The sequence below is a fragment of the Myotis brandtii genome, unplaced genomic scaffold (genome assembly GCF_000412655.1).
Source record: "Myotis brandtii unplaced genomic scaffold, ASM41265v1 scaffold382, whole genome shotgun sequence".
NCBI classification, from domain to species: domain Eukaryota; kingdom Metazoa; phylum Chordata; class Mammalia; order Chiroptera; family Vespertilionidae; genus Myotis; species Myotis brandtii.
In genome coordinates, this window is record NW_005364671.1 from 885,178 (window position 1) to 898,923 (window position 13,746).

Consider the following 13,746-nt stretch of genomic DNA (forward strand, 5'->3'; position numbering starts at 1 on the left):
AAATAAGGAATGGGAGAAAGAACCCCGTGGTGTTGAATTGGAATTAGAGGAGTCAGTAGTGAATTCATGATTAAGAATAGTTGAACTGGATAAAGTTGCCATTCCCCCCGCCTCCCGAGCTCTGTTTACTTAAAGGGCCTAGAAATAATTACACCCCAGTAGCAATGAGCAATCTGGTGCCCAGATCTTGGTTTCTAAATACTATTCCCCATTAAAATGGGAGCTCTCTGGAGAGACAGATGATTTCCAAGGGAGGCAGAGAAAGTACAGTGATGAACCTGGAACATCATATTATACCAGAAAGCAAGAAAGTGCTTAAAATAAGTGAATAAATGAATAAATAAAAAAATAAAAATGATGGACATGTTCAAAAGGATACCAGAGCCAGCTTGAGGGGGCTCTCACTGGCCAAATATGGGACAAGCTGCACATTTAAATGAATAATGATAGGAATGAATTATAAACTATTAAATAAAATAAGAATTCACAAGTCTATACTGATGACGATAAATATATCTATAATAATAAAAGCATAATATGCTAATTAGACCGGACAGCCGAACAACCTTCCAGTCATCCTTCCGGATGACCTTCCAGACGAAGCCAGGGCTGTGAGGGCTGAGGCAGTTGCCACAGCTGCGAGGGCTGAGGCCTTTGCATGAATTTCATGCATCGGGCTTCTAGTCCTATATAATAAAACCCTAATATGCAAACCGACTGAACAGCAGAACGACCGGTCGCTATGATGCACACTGACCACCAGAGGGCAGACGTTCAATGCTGGAGCTGCCCCCTGGTGATCAGTGCGCTCCCACAGGGGGAGCGCCGCTCAGCCAGAAGCCGGGCTCACGGCTGGCGAGTGCAGCAGCAGTGGCGGGAGCCTCTCCCACCTCCGCTGCAAGGTGGGCGGTAAGGAGCAAGGGGTCCCGGACTGCAAGAGGGATGTCTGACCAGCTGGCAGACATTTCCTGAGGGGTCCCGGGCTGTGAGAGGGTGCAGGCCAGGCTGAGAGACCCCACCCTCGTGCACGAAATTTCATGCACCGGGCCTCTAGTAAGTAAATAAGAAAGAAGGGGAAGATTTTACAGTAGAATGCCAACTGAAAATGTAGATGGAGTAATAGAGTCATAAAATCACCATTTTGCAGTCATCATAGTAATTGATTCAGGTAAGAATTAATTTTCAACAAATATTGAAAACTTTGAGTGAAACTTTTGAAGAGGACCAGGATATTTACACAGTCTCAAGGTACCTCTCCACAGATTACTCATTATTTACACAGGGAAAAATGCTAACTTTACAGTGAAGAAACCTGGCAGATACCACCTTAACCAACTGATCAAAGTGAACACCATCAATAATGAGATCAAGTGACACCATGTATCTCCTCATCTGATGTACTGAGGACACAATATCCCATAATGCCCTACCCCCTACCCCCCAAATCCAATTATAAGAAAACACGAGACAAAACCAAATAGAGGAAAATTTTATAAAACACTGGCCTGTACTTTTCAAAAATGTCAATATCACAAATAACAATGAAAGACTAGGGAACTAACTGTTCTAGATTCAAGGAGACTAAAGAGTCATGACAGTTAAATGCAAAGCATGATTAGGGATCAGGCACTGGGTCAGACCCTGTATCAGAAGGGAAACTGCTGTATAGGACATTATCAGGCCAACTAGTGACCTTTGAATATGAACTAGGTGTTACTCTTATATAAGTATTAAATATCCTGAATTGGACCATCATACTGCAGCAAGGTGTCCTCCAAAATTTGATCATCATATCTATATACAGGATGTCCCCCCAAAATGTATACATGCTTTTTTGTGATAGCTCAATTGATGTTTCTTTTTTTTTCTCCAGATTTAACCCATTGGAATTAATAATTACTCAAAATGTGTAAAAAAATTTTTGGGATACCATATATATGTGTGTGTATAGAGAGTGGGACAAAATGTTAACTTCTGGTACATCTGGATGAAGAGTATATGGGAATTCTTTGTAATACTCTTGCAAATTTTCTGGAAGTTTGAAATTATTTTAAAATAAGACGTAAAAAAAATGGAGATGAGGAACAGAAACAGTATGTAGATAACTTTGGAGCAATTTGACTATGAAGGAGAGCAGAGAAATAAGACTGGAAAGAGCCAGGGTTATAAAATACTAGCTCTTTAAAGGTAAGAGAAACTAAAGCAAGTTTGTAATCTGTAGATATTAACAATGATATGCTTCAGCCCCTCCTCTTTAGAAGGAAGATTAGATCAAACACCCTTGACTTGGGCCCTCTAAGATTCTCCTACTTTTAGACACCATGAACTGTTCTGAAAACACATTTTATTCCTTAAACTGCAACCAGGAAGAGACATTTGGGCCACCACTTGAGGGCAGTACAAAATGCTGCATGTCATTCTGGTGGTTTTATTGTTTCAGCTGCTGGAACAAAACAAAACCTTTTACATGATTTTCTTTCACATGTATTGTATGAAATAAACCTTCTAACACTTTTTACACATGTTTAAACAAAAAAAACAAAACCCAACATAATTCAGAGCAGGAGTTTGGGGAAAGGAAAGAAGGGGTGAGAGAGAGGGTCTTTTGCTTGGAGGAATGCCTGGCACATGTTATAAGCTTAATAAAGAATAAATGATAACAGCCCTAGCCAGTTTGGCTCAGTGGATAGAGCGTCAACCTGTAGTCCAAAGGGTCCCGGGTTGAATTCCAGCTGCAGGCTCCTCCCTGGCCCTGTGTTTTTCTCACATCGATATTTCTCTGTGTCTTTCCCTCTCTCTTCCACTCTCTCTAAAAATCAATGGAAAAATATCCTCAGGTGAGGATTAACAACAACAGCAACAAAAGAATAAATGATAGCAGAAAAATCAAAGCATGTCAGATTGGAAGGAGCCCCAAAGAAGGATGAGTCCAGCCTTCTCATTTTATAGACAAGACCATGGGTCCAGAGGAGAGAAGGGGTTTGGCCAAAGCCACAATGACATAGTAGAGAAGATAATGGTTTCAGCACTCATCTGGTTAGTCTGTGAAGACAGAGGTTATGATATTTGCAAATGACATCATAAATATAGCTTGCAAAGAGATTGACCCCATCATTGTTAGTGACTGAGTTTCTAGAAAAATTGTGACACCTCAGTTGTCAGACTGTGCCCCTTGAGTCTTCCATACCCTGGAGGAATGTAACTATTTCACCTTCAACTCTTATCCACTTCAACTTGTCCTAATGCTCTGGACAGCATAGTTATGATCACATTCAACCTATTTCCCTCCCCTTTCTGGAAATAATGAGACTTTCCTACCAAAAGTCTCATTATTAGGGATGGATTTGAAGGCCATTGGAAAGAAAGTGAATGGGAACATGCAAATACATGATTTGGAAAAGTTAACAGTACCAGTGCACTAGAATGGAGGCATCTTAAAAGGACAAACAGAGCCTGGCTGGTGTGGGTCAGTGGTTGAGCATCGACTCATGAAGAAGTCACCAGTTCGATTCCCAGTCAGGGCACATGCCTGGGTTGCAGGCTGTATCGCCAGTGAGGGGTGTGCAAGAGGCAGTCGATCATTGTTTCTATCTCATTGATGTTTCTACTACACTATCCCTTTTCCCTTCCTCTCTCTCTTAAATCAATAACAACATATTTTTTTAAAAAGGACAAACAGGCCCTGGCCAGTTTGGTTCAGTGGATGGAGCGTCGGCCTGCGGACTCGGGGGGCCCGGGTTCGATTCCGGTTAGGGGCGTGTGCCTTGGCTGCGGGCGCATCCCCAGTGGGGGGCGTGCAGGAGGCGGCTGATTGATGTTTCTCGTTCATCCATGTTTCTGGCTCTCTATCCCTCTCCCTTCCTCTCTGTAAAAAATCAATAAAATATTTAAAAAAAAATAAATAAAGGACAAACAGAAAATCCTACTGAAATGTAAAAACTCTAAATATGACCTAAGTACATAATGGAGAAGAAAGTAACTTTACACTGATCGAAATATAGAAGCCAACATGACTTCATATTGTGCTAATAAGTGGGCTCAATTTACATAGAAGGGCCCCTGACTTCATTGTTACCCACAGAAAAATGCTCAGGCATTAGCCTGGCATCTCAAAGACCTCCTAACCTGGCCCCATCCCACTCTCTAGTTTCAAGTCCTGCTGTAGCTCCCATTTCATGCTCTAGCTGCTGCTGCAATGGTTTAACTGTTATTATGCTCTGCACTTGCTCCATTTTGAGGTTCATCTAAAACGCCATGTTCTTTGGATGCTTTCCTTGGTCTAATCCTCACATTTACCTGAGAGCTCTTTTTGGCTCCCTCAGTCATTGCCTGCACTTACCTTTAGCATTCATTTCTTCCTTGTCTTCCCCACTACATAGTGAGCACTTTGAGGTCATGAACTGGGTCTCAATGCTAATTATTTTAGGAATTGTTTCCATTTATTAAGAATCTATCAATAATCTGTCTTATCTTTCTACCTCTCCTGTCTTTCCAGCTCACTTCTTCCAACATCTCAACTCTAATAGTTCTCTGATACCCCCTGGGTCCTACAAGCCATTGAACCCAACACCTCTTCATCTCATGTCCTCACTTCTTTACTTACCCATTTACATTCTAAGGTTCAATTTTTAAAAATGTTTTTAATTGATTTTTAGAGAGAGAAGGAGGGAGAGAGATAGAGAGATAGAAACATTGGTGAAAGAGAAACATCATTGATCATTGTACCCTACCAAGGATCGAACCCACAACCTGGGCATGTGCTCTGATTGGGAATGGAACCAGTAACCTCTTGGTTCATGGGTCAACTATCAACCACTGAGCAACACCGGCTGGGCCTAAGGTTCAATTTTATAATGATTCCTTTGACATGTCCTCTTCTCTCTTGCCTCCACTTGCTTTGTTCTTTTGCCTCACAAAACCCCTACTCTGGACAATCTAATTGTCCTCCTTTGAAAAAGTGGATGAAAAAAACCCACAAGAATGTCAACTGTACTCTTCAAATTTATCACCATTAACCTCAAGTGGGGCTTTTAGTGCTCTCTACTAATTATTTTATTTCAAAAGTCCATAAACTTTCCCTAAATGATTATTTCATACTTTTTCTTTTCTCTCTCAGCAGATAACCCACCCACCTGCATCTATGCCTGCATACTTAGCCTTCTCTTTGATACTCTGAAAGCCAATCCTTTTTCCTATGTTCCAGCAATTGTCTCTCTGGCCTGCAGCTTAAAATGCCATCAGCTTAAAAATATGCTTTGGTATCTCTCACCTTAAAAAGAAAGAAAGAAAGAAAGAAAGAAAGAAAGAAAGAAAGAAAGAAAGAAAGAAAGAAAGAAAGAAACCTCTCTTGACTCCTTATTCCCTTTACCTACCACATTGTTTCTCTGCTTTTCATTTCAGCTAAACACCTCTAAAGAATGACCTATATTCCTTGACTCTAAATCCTTTCCTTTAAATCTCTTTAATCAGGTTTTAGCTTAACTGAAACTGTTCTTTTTTTAAAAAATTTTTTGTTGTTGATTTGAGAGAGGAAGGGAGGAGAGAGATATAGAAACATCAGTCATGAGCGAGAATCATTGATCACCTGCCTTCTGCACACCCACTACTGGGGATCGAGCCCGAAACCTGGGCATGTGCCCTTGACCGGAATCAAACCAAGGACCCTTCAGTCTGCAGGCCAACGCTCTATCCACTGAGCCAAACCAGCTAGGGCTGAAATTGTTCTTACCAAGGTCATCAATGATCTCCATATTGATAAATCTGGAATCAGTTCTCAGTCCTCATCTAACTAGCCCTATGATCATATTAGATATAGTTGCTCACTCATTCCTTCTGCATTCCTTCCTAAAACAATATTCTTCATTTGGCTCCCAGACAGACACCATACTCTCCTGGTTTTACTCTAAACTCACTGTTGCTCCTTCCCATTCTCCTTTGCTAGTTCTTCATTTCCCACATCTCTAACATAGAATGGCCCAGAGCTCAAGAGTTGAACTTCTTGGACCTATTGACATTCACTGTACAGATGCTCTCACACAGCCTTCTAGCTTTAAATGCCCCCAAATTTATATCTCCAACTCAGACCTCTCCCCTGAACTCCAGACTCTTATTTCAACTGCTTCTTTGACATTTCAACTTGGTTGTCTAAAAGGTATCTCAAACTTAGCCCAAGACCAAATTCCTGATGTTCTCCCCAAACTAATTTCTTCCACAATCTTCCTTATTTCAGTTAAAGGCAACTCCATCACTCCAGTTGCTCAGACAAAACCCTGGCATCATCCTTGACTCCTTTCTTCCTCTCATTCCTCACAGTTAATCCTTTAGCAAATCCAGTAAGCCCTACCTTCAAAATATATACATATCTGATCACTTACCACTTTTCCCTCTCCCCCCTCCAATGCTAACACCCTACCCCAAGCCATCAGCATAAATGGATTATTGCTACAATCTCATATTTGTTTTACTGATTTCTGCCCTTGTTTACCTATGATCTATATTTCCTACAATAGTCCAAATAATCTTTTTAAAACCCAACCTTATACCATGTTCTTCCTCTGCTTAAAATTCTTTTCATCTCATTCAGAGTAAAAGGAAAAGTCTTTACAATGGCCTACAAGACTCCACTTGATATGGGATACTATAACCTTTCTTACTTCCTTGTTGTTTCTCAAATCTACCAGGCACAGCCCTGCCTGACACCTGCTGTTCCTTTTGCTTTGATTTCTCCCCACCGTATATATACTCTTTGTCACTCTCTTACTTACTTGAAATCTTTTCTCAAGTATTTCCTTATCCATGGGAACTTTGCTGGCCACCCTTAAAATCTCAACCCTTCCCCCTTCTCATATACTCTCATCTATTTTTCTTCCCTGTATTTTTAAATCTTCACCTAAGGATATATTTTCATTGATGAGAGAGAGAGAGAGAGAGAGAGAGAGAGAGAGAGAGAAACATTGACATGAGAGAGAAACATCAATCGATTGCCTCCTATATGCACCTGGACTGGGGATTGAACCTGCAACCTAGAATTGAACCTGCAACTGGAATTTCAAACATATATTGGAGGTTGAGCCAACAAACTTGACAGTAGGATGGATTTGGGCTATGAAAGAAAGCACAGTATCAGGAAGAAAAGCAATGAAGGCCTGAACAAGGCACCCTCTATTTGTGTTATGAGATGTTCAAGACACAGTCATCATTTTAAACTGAGACACAACTGTGATTATGGCTTCAAAAATATTTCACTGAAAGAGTTGTCTATTTGTCATTATGTCTATATGGGGATTGTCTTAGTTTTCTCCAACTATGTGAACCTGCTAACTGTAGGATACTGTGCTAGGCTCTCTCACAAAACTTGCATCATTTAACTTTCCTCAAACTGTTAGAAGTAAGGATTTCTCCATTTTACAGAATAGGAAACTAAGATGTAATTTGTAATTTAACTGAGGTTATGCAATCAGAAGGACTGAGCTGAGATTTAAAGTCAAATTTGACCCAAAGCCCATGCTCCTGTCACTACAATGATTCAAAGGTTCAGAATCAGAATTCCCCAAACTTTTCTTTCTCATTGCTTTAAGACTCTGTTTACTCTTATGTGCCCTACTTTGGAGCCCAAGGCTGGCAAACAGGACAGCTTTGTTCTGTCTGTAGCCCATCCGCTGACTTGCCTTGTGATTTAGGGCAAGCTTCTTAATTTGATGGTGTCTCAGGATTCCCACATGTTAAGCAGGGCTAGTAATTAGTGATGGAGACAATGCTTTGAAATCTGCAGATGAAAGGACCTGCAGCCTTGAGTGCAAATATTTTCTTTCTCACGGTGGGTTTCTTTTCTTGTCTTTTCTCTTTCTTTCTTTCTTTCTTTCTTTCTTTCTTTCTTTCTTTCTTTCTTTCTTTCTTTCTCTCTCTCTCTCTCTCTCTCTCTCTCTCTCCTCTTTCTTTCTTTCTTTCTTTCTTTCTTTCTTTCTTTCTTTCTTTCTTTTCTTTTCTTTTCTTTTTTGGCTTCTTATAGCTGCCAGGACCCTTCATAGGGAAAGCAAAAGAAAAGAGAAGAAAAGAAAAAGGAAGTAAGTAGGGCAAGTGTAAAATTGCATTTGCTTGTTTACTAGAAGGCAATGGAACTTTGGGGTCATAAATGTAATAATCTCCATTCCTCTATAGTACTCAATAAATATTACTAATGGATGAATAAATTTTATCCAAAAAATCATTAAGATAGACTTTGGAAAAACCACTGAAGCACTTTAAATGATTTATATTTTGTTTCTAGCTTCTTTTTTTAAAAAATATATTTTTATTGATTTTACAAAAGGACAGAGAGAGAGAGATAGAAACATCAACAATGAGAGAGAAACATTGATTGGCTGTCTCCTGCATGCCCCTACTAAGGATCAAGCCCACAACCCAGGCATGTGCCCTGACTGGAATTGAACTGTGACCTCCTGGTTCATAAGTTGACACTCAAACCATTGAGCCACACCGGCTGGGCTGTTTCTAGCTTCTTAAACCCTAAATATTCTCCAGGAGGAAGAAAAAGGAGCTAAAACTAATATAGTGTCTGCTGTATGCCACGTGTCTGGCTAACTTCTTTTATATGAAACCTCATTTAATCATCATAATAGCACTATCAGGCAGGTGCTATTATTAGCTTCAGCTTACAGGGGGAAACCATGGCTTGGTATAGTTCATTGATTTGTCCAAGGTTACAAAACTAGGAAGTTGCAGAGTCAACATTAGATCAAGTTGGGCCTTCCAAGTCCTAAATTCAGGCTCTTTCCAGGACACCCCGATGTCCTGAAAAATTAGCAACAACAACAATTTTGAACTATCCTATCACACTCTGAGTGCATGTGGCATTTAAAAATCTCTTCTCGCTTGTTCTTTTCAGTCCTTGGCACGGGTACAGTTATTTGTGTAGCACAATTGTTATTATTGTGCAGCCTCACATATTCTTTCTGCCCTGGGCAAACATGAACAATAGTAGGCTATATTTATGAAACCAGCAGCTTGAAAGCATGAGCTCCAGATTACCATTACAATTGTAGTATAATTTTTTTTGTTGCTTAGCCCCATTTATATGGAAGGCCTTTCTCAGCCTCATGCAAATAAATTGGTTCTTTGTATATTCAGAGAGCTCCTCATAGTTGGTTTTCCCCTCATAGTTTCAATCAATCATTCTGCATTTGTAAATGATGACATCACAGATGTGCAGTGTTTATGAAGAACTGATGTGACAGTCATCTCCAAAAGTTGGAAAATAAAGAAATTAAAAAAACACCCAGCTGTGGTTTCTCCTTAGGGTGAGTTAGGGAGGGGGAGTGGGAGTATAGAATAGGATAGAAAGATGGAATGATAGGCTAATGAAAAACCTGTTCATGCTCTAAGGCAGTGGTTCTCAACCTTCCTAATGCCGCGACCCTTTAATACAGTTCCTCATGTTGTGGTGACCCCCAATTTCATTGTTACAAATTGAACATAATTAAAGCATAGTGATTAATCACAAAAACAATATGTAGTTATATATGTGTTTTCCGATGGTCTTAGGCAACCCCTGTGAAAGGGTCGTTCGACCCCCACAGGTTGAGAACCGCTGCTCTAAGGTCTCTTCAGGATCATCTTGGGTTAAGGGTTATGATAAATCCATAGCTTCGTCTTCTGCTTTTATCAAGTCTTCTTGGGGGTGATCAATGTCTGCGAGACACCAACCACATGCCCTAGTGAAAAGCACATTTGAGTCAGAAGACCTGTGTATAATTCCTAGTCTTGTCACCATGAATTTGAACAAATTCCTCCTCTGTAAAATGAAATTAACAACAATCCCTATAGGGTTGTTGTGAGGATTAAATGAAATAATGTATATAAAAGCAGCAATTGTTGGTTATCAATATCCAGATTTAAGCCATCAGACATGACTTTGTTTACCTAGAGAACACTACTTTTCTGATGACAGGGATATGTGTGTCAGGTGTTCAAGGCACTCCTTTCTTATAGCCAATATATCTACAAAACTGACTTAGTAATTGGAGGGTTATCTGAGGGGTAGAGGCTTAAATGGTGAAGTGATGTTGAAGAATGATATCCTTATAGCTACCACTGTTCTATCTATTCCGGGCCAGGCTCTTTGATAGGACATTTATGCATGATTTCTAATCCTTACACAATCCCTACAAGTAGATATTATTATCTCCAATGTACCCATGAGGAATATGAGGTGTAGAGACTGAGAGACATTAAGTGGCCCTAGTCCTTTTTGTCTGTTCCATGAAACTCATTCTTGTCACAATGAATTAGATCATAACATATCTTCCATAAGCTACATTTTACTTTCCTAAAATAGATTTGGGATATGACCCAGTGCTTTGATGATATCTGGGACACGCATTCTCAAACTGTCATTGGTGTGTCATTTCAAAAATTCAGACCCAGAAGTTCTAGGCATTTTTGGGAGTTTGGGCCATCATTGCCATCCCCCACCACATGTCAAGTTTTTATTTTTAAAAAGTCTCTATTGTTGAAAGTATTACATAGGTCCTCTTCCCGCCCCCCCCCCACCCATTGATCTCTTCCAACCCGCTCCCTTTCCCCCTCCACTAGGCCCTCACCACCCAATTGTCTGTGTCTACTGGTTATGCATATATACATACAAGTTCATTGGTTGATCTCTTCCCACCTACCTTCCCCTATTTTTATTTCTTAAAAACATTTTTTATTGATTTCAGAGAGGAAGGAAGAGGGAGTCAGATAGAAACATCAATGATAAGAGAGAATCATTGATCGGCTGCCTCTTGCACACCCCACACTGGGAATCAAGCCTGAAACCCAGGGATGTGTCCTGCCCGGGGAATTAAACTGTGACCTCCTGGTTTACAGGTCAACACTCAACTACTGAGACACATCAGCCAGGCAAATATTGGTGTTTTTTACTTAGTATCAATTACACAATAGTTGCAAAATAATTCCTTATATTTCATCATTTTTCACATTGAATTGCTTTCTTTTATATGTGAGAAACTGAGGTTCAAACAGGTTAAATGATTTACCTGAGGTCACATACAAAGTGATTCCAATATTCTTCTTACTACCCTACATTGCTTTTCTAGGAAACTCTATATACCTGGGATTCTAATCTATTATCTTGTATCTCATATGGTTTAGAGGAGTCTTCTTGAATTTGTGCTCCCAATAGCAATTTATTCTATGACTTTCAGATTTCTTATTTAAATTTGTATATCTACATATTTAGGTATTTTCATATATGTTATTTTATTCATCGTCACAACAACCCTAAGGTTGTACAGCTAGAAAATGGTAGAGCTAGCATTGGAACCTGGATGTTTCTGATGTCCAAGCCCTATATATTCCACTATGCTATACTGCTTTGGTTATGAATTGTATAACCTTGGGCAAATCACTTAACTTCTAGGACCTTCAGTTACCTCATCTATAAAGTGGGTGTGGTGATTACTACCTTTCAGAGTTGTTGTGAAGCTCAAATGTGATCATGTAAAACAGAAAATTCAAGTAGAAACATCAGTTGTGGTAATAGCTGATAGAGGTACCAAGGTGGAGTAATTTAAAACAGTATCTCCCCTTCTCTCCTGAGTGAAGAATAACAGTCCTGGCTGGTGTGGCTCAGTTGGTTGGGTGTTGTCCTGTGCACCAAAAAGTTACTGGTTTGATTCCTGGTCAGGGCACATGCCCAGGTTTTAGGCTCAATCCCCAGTACGGGGTGTGAAGAAAACAGCCGATGGAAGTTTCTCTCTCACATCAATGTTTCTCTCTCTCCCTCTTCCTTCTCTCTCTCTCAAAATCAATAAAAAATATTAAAAACAACAACATCACAGCAAAAGGAGCTTAAGGGAGACTTTCTTAAATAAACAGTTGCTCACCAGACCTGGATGTCTCACTCTTCATGACTGGGCCTTGTAAAAAGGAGTCTTAATTGGGTCGGGAGTCTCTGGGGGCATATCTAGGATGTTTTGCCTGTGGTGACAAGGGTCTAAAAACTTAGGTGGGGCTAACTCAGTCCTGGATCTTCTTGTTCATTTGGCTTCCTGATGGGTCAAATGGGGACTGCTATGATAATGGTAATAGGGCGAGGGCCTGATAGAATTGTGGTTTATTGTGTGGGAAGCCACCACACAATACTGGGAAAGTAAGACCAATTCTGGATAAAAACATTTATTGAGGCTTACTCGGTGCTAGACTAAACTGTGAGGGGTATGTAGTCGTGAGTCAGCACCGTTCTCAAGGATTTTACAGTTTAGTGGGGTCACACAAAGCCTTCAACTAACTTAAGAACCAGGCAAAATATAATAAGGAACATATCAGAGCAACTAAGAAGGGGGATGGGAGTGTTATTTTTAATATAGTCAGGAACCAAGACCTTTATTGAGTGGATACTCTGTGTTAGGGTCTGAGGATATAGAGTATACAGTGGGGCCTTGACTTATGAGTGTCCCGGCTAACGAGTTTTTCGAGATACAAGCCGTCTCTCGGCCAATTTTTTGCTTTGAGTTGCGAGCTAAAATTCGGGTTATGAGCCAGCTTCAGATACCCCACCGCTAGTTGGCGCAGCGAACGTCACAGTGAATGCCACATCCGCCCAGCATCACATGTCTCACTTGTTCACTTTAAGATTTGACATACGAGTAATTTGAGTTATGAGCTCCGTCATGGAACGAATTAAACTCGTAAGTCAAGGCCCCACTGTATTAGAAACAGTCCTAGTCATGGAGGAGCTTTCAGTCTAGAGGGGTAGACAGATGTAAACAGTTACTGGGGTGATGATGGCTTTATAAAGTAGAAAAAAATGTTGAGAAGAAGAGGAGAGTGGCCCTAGCTGGTTTGGCTCAGTGGATAGAGTGTCGGCCTCGGATCCAAGGGTCCCAGGTTTGATTCTGGTCAAGGTCATGTACCTCAGTTGCAGGCTCCTCCCCTGCCCTGGCCCTGATTGGGGCACATGTAGGAGGCAACCAATCGGTGTGGTTCTCTCACATCGATATTTCGGTCTTTCCCTCTCTCTTCTACCCTCTCAAAAAATCAATGGAAAAATATCCTCAGGTGATGATTAAAAAGTAAAAAAAAGAAGAGGGGAGTGTGTAACTGACTTGGGGAGGCCAGAAGAAACTTTGCACAGGAGGTGATACTTGTGTCTTGAGAAAGTAGGAGGAGTTTGCCAGGTGGACTATGGGAGGAGTAGGAGTACTGCAGGTCCCAGTGCTCCTTTATTGAACAATCTTAAGTGGCAGGTAGCAAGCAGGCAAGGAAAGTATTCCTTTCCCCTCCTCCTAGATGTTGACTCCTGGAGGGTGAGACTTAAGTCTTCTTTTCCAGTATCACATCCTAGTAGCATATGGTTAAATGAAAGGTTTTAGAGCTAGACCTGGATCCTACCCCAGCTATCTAGTTAGCTGTATGGCATTAGGTATGGCATTTATGTTTCCGTTTCTTCATTTGTACAGCTTATGCTTCAGTCTCCAACTCAAAAATAAAGTATTTAGCACAGATTTTGGCATATCTGAAGTACTGTTATTACTTCCCATCATCATATCATTTAGTCCTCACAAGAAACCTAGACTTTGGCTATAATTTCCCTATTTTTCAGAAGCAGAAGACCTGCCTGAAGTTCACAGGATAATCTGGAGTTGGCTCCAAAACCCGTTCTCCGCGCCGGGTTTTCCCAAGCGGCCCCTGGGGGGGCAGGCTCCGGTCCGGCGGCGCAAACTCCGGCGCCAGGATTTGGGTGCC